Source organism: Macaca fascicularis, chromosome 2 (assembly GCF_037993035.2).
Source record: "Macaca fascicularis isolate 582-1 chromosome 2, T2T-MFA8v1.1".
Classification (NCBI taxonomy): Eukaryota; Metazoa; Chordata; class Mammalia; order Primates; family Cercopithecidae; genus Macaca; species Macaca fascicularis.
The window spans coordinates 8142575-8147063 of NC_088376.1; positions in this window are offsets into that span (position 1 = coordinate 8142575).

Consider the following 4489-nt stretch of genomic DNA (forward strand, 5'->3'; position numbering starts at 1 on the left):
TTGGGGGCTTTAAAATTTAATGATTGCCCCACTGGGTCTTGGACTTGCATGGAGGCTGTGGCCCCTTTGTTTTGGTCAATTTCTCCCATTTGGAATGAGAACATTTATCCAATGTCTGTAACCCCATTGTATCTTGGAAGTAACTAACTTGCTTTTGATTTTACAGGCTTCTAAGTGGTAGGGACTTGCCTTGTCTCACACGAAACTTTGGACTTATACTTTTATATTAGTGCTGAAATGAGTTAAGTCTCTGGGGACTGCTGGGGAGGCATGATTGGTTTTGAATGTGAAAGACATTAGACTTGGGAGGGACCAGGATCGGAATGATATGGTTTGGCTCTGCGTCCCCGCCCAAATATCATCTCAAATTGTAATCTCCATGTGTCAAGGAAGTGATCTGTATTCCCCATGTGTTGAGAATAGGAACTGATTGGATCATGGAGGCAGATTTCCTCATGTTGTTCTTGTGATAGTTAGTGAGTTGTTATGAGATCTGATGGTTTTACAAGCCTTTGACAGTTCCTCCTTCAAATACTTGCTCTCTCTCACCTGCTTCCATGTAAGATGTGCCTGCTTTCCCTTCCACAATGATTGTAAGTTTTTGAGGCTTCCCAAGCCATGCAGAATTGTGAGTCAATTAAATCTCTTTCCTTTATAAATTACCCAGTCTTGGGCAGTTCTTTATAGCAGTGTGAGAACAGACTAATACAACCTGTGATGGAGCAATCCTCATCCTGTGCATATTTCTAAGACAAAGGAGTGCACATGTCTCTCAAAATTGTGTCCAACAGTGCTCATAGCAGCACTCTTTGCAATTGCCAAAATCAGGAACAAATTAAATATTTATCTCCAGTAAAATGGATTAAATATTTGTGTTATATTTATGCAAGATAATATTCTACAGCAATGAAGATAAACACACTAAATCACATGCAACAATATGAAGGAATGTTGACCCTCACCACATAATAGTAAGTGAAAGAAGCCAGACAAAAGAGTTAAATACATAATAGTTCAGAAACAGAAAAAATAATCTATGACGTTTGAAATCAGGATAGGGGTTACCCACTGGATTGTGAGAATAATGACTGGGTCCAGAACTTCTTGCACAGTGGTGGTGTGGGGGAGAGTTGGTAGTAATCTGCTATTAATAGCAACAGGAGACATACAAATTCCTAGGCAGACAGGGACAGGTCCCTGGTGAAAACTGACCTTCAAGCCAAAGGCAGTTTAAAGCCTGAAAACTGAGCTGTCAGTTCTGGGAAGAGTCCATGATGGAAATGAGAACTTCCTCGATGTCTTTTAACCAATCAGTTGGTGCTTTTCCCAATTCACCCATGGACCAATCAGCATGCACTCCCTCACTCAAAGTCCATAAAAACCCCGGACTCAGTCTCACAGAGGCCTACCCACCTTCAGGCCCCCTGTCACAAATAGAGCTACCTGTTCTTTGGTCCCCTCTCCTCTGAGAGCTTTTCTCTGTCACTCAATAAAATTTTTCTTTGCCCTACTCACTATCCAGTGTCTGTGTGCCTTATTCTTTTTGGCCATGGGACAAGAACCTGGAACTCACCAAGCTGTGTGTGGCAGGAACAAGAGAGAAGTATAACATTTGTTGATACTTAGATCTCAGGACACTCTGTGCAAGAGCTGTAACACTTCTTGGGGCTTCACAGTTGTTGGCATCTCCAAGTTTTCAGATGCCAACACATTACCCTTGTCTAGACACCAATGCTCAATGTGGAAGCTGCTTGTGGCATGCCTGGTCCAGCCACAGGCTGAGTGCAGAACCTATGGTGGGTGTGGGATCCAGGCCAGGGCATGAGCTGAGTTCAGTCTGCTGAGCCGAGTGGACAGAGTGAGCCTGGCAGGCTGGAGCACAGCCCTGGGCAGAGGTCATGGCAGCCAGAGATTTCAAGCTGGAGAAGCAGCACTGGAGGAATTCTCTAACACAGTAACCCTCCTTCCCGCTTGCCAAGCAATGGGGGAGAAAAAAAGCTACCAGGTGCCATTCCCTCCTGCTCACCAAACTACAAAAACTGCAACACTATTTCTTAACATAATATTGATTGTATAGGTATATTCACATTGTAAGAATCTATCTAGCTATAAACTTGTCATTTTCTACATACGCTTCAACATTAAGATTATTGAAAAAAAATTAATGGGCCTGTGTTGAGAACACATAGGAGTTAGCGTAAGAAGTCTCTATTGATCAAAAATTTAATAATCTGAGTATCAAAACAATAATGATTAGAGTGGATTAAACATTGAATTAAAGAAATCTATAATTCTATAATGATACTCAGAAATGGAAAACTAGTAAAAAATTGTACACATAACTCTTTAAAGAGTGACCATATGGCCTTGCTTTCTGAGGAACATCCTGACTTCATGATTAATGGCACTCACTTTTGTTCTCAAAAGTGTACCAATTTGGAAAATAAATTATATATCATATCACTAACAAACAAGCTTCTCAGTTTGTATTAGTAAATTGGTGAATACAGGGAAAGAACTGAGTATTCATCCTACCCTTTCAGGCTAACTTGAACAGACTCCAATGAAGGGGCAAAGGCGTATTTTACAGAAGAATTTCTACGAAAGAGGCAGATGCAATAAGTTCTCTTTCTACAAATCTTTATGAAAGCATTAGCTCAGTTAAGAATTATCAGTTGTTAAATCATGTATATGGTTGATGAGTAATATGGTATTCCCATAGTTTCACAATAACACTACACTGATTACTTGTTTTTATTAATGAAATACATATATGTATTTCTTTACTATGGATTAATGTATGAATATATAAAATACTGCCATTTGGAATGGTAGACCCACTGACAGCTTGCATCCATGCATCTAGAAAAGCTGCAGACCCTCAATGCTACCCTGGATATATAAACTCCACTTATTAATCCATATTAAATCCATATATTATATATCCATATATTTTTATATATGTATTTATATAGATTCCATATATATGTATATTCTCTGTGTGTGTATATATACACACATACACGCACAGAAAAATTGAGGGGTCAGCTAACCAACTTGCTAATCCAGTAAACAATGTTAGCATTTAAACTAAGAATAAATCAACCATGTATTAGGTCTCCAGGTATACTGTCATGTCATCTATGGTGTATTCTACAAACTATTTAGCTTGATTCCTTCTAGTCTTTAGATTTAAACTCCAATTACTGAAAATATAAGGCATTGAAAAATTAAGCTAAATGACATCCCCAGTCAAATCCAGAAGGTGGAACAAAGTGTACAAAAACTGGTCCTATTGTTTTAACAAGTCAAAGTCAGTGGGAAAAAAATGTAACTTGATTAAGAGAGACTTAAGGGACATAACAAAATGAAAGGCAAATCCTTATTTGGACAAAGTAGCTGTGTAGAATATTTTTAAATGTTTGAGGAAATTTAAACATAGACTAGGTATTAGATATGAAATGTATTGTTATCATAAATCAGAGGTAGTTAAATAAGAAAAAAAGTAAATATAAAGCAACATATGAAATGATCTCTTCAAAAAGAGATACATATTTATATGAATGTCTTTATGGGTATGTGCATAAATGGAGAATATCTGGGAGGCTGTGTAGAGATTCAATAAATTTTAGGAGTAGTGATGTCCCAGGTAGAGAGAATATGGTGAAAATTTTGCTTTGGTATTTAAATAAGATATATTTTTGAATCTTTGTGTGTTTTACACAAAGATTTTACAATGCACATATATTGATTTTACCATAAGGAAAAGCTAATTTTAATTTAAAAAGTTGATCTTAGAAAGAAAGTAGTTAATAAAGGGGTGGATAAGTAGCATTGTCCAATTTTTAAATTTTTTTTCTTTTCTTGTATTGCAATTAATAGGCATGCCTAAATTGTAGTACCCAGTATTTAGTGAGCTATTTTAATGTTTCAGTCTAATAATCTTACTTGCATTGCTTTTGGATTATATCACTTTTTTCTTTCTTGCCATGTTACGTCACAACCTGTCAATTATTACAGTTTCATCAGTTAGTATTTGCTTTGTTGTTCACTAGTTGCCATACAAAGCATAGTCTTCTTTATGCTTTATTTTGGGACATGTCATTAAATTACAATGAATTAGAAATGAATGTTTCAAATGAATTAAAAAAACAATCTTGACATTCTTCCCCTTACATACAAAATGTTTTAATTGAGAAAAAACTCAAAACAGTCACACATATCTATTATCATCATGGTTCTCTGAAATATTTTCTTATACAAATGAAATATTTAAAAAGAAAAAAATTACATTTTAAAAATCGAATTAACTAATTATTTTTGTCCTGCCTTTCCCCACAAGGATTTCAAGAGACTTATTGGAATACATAAAGCATGACAGATAATAGAGTAAAAAATAAAAATGGGAATAAATGTTAAAAACAAATATTGACGGGAAAACACAAAATTAATTTTAAAATGCATAGAATAATATCAAATAACTAGTGAG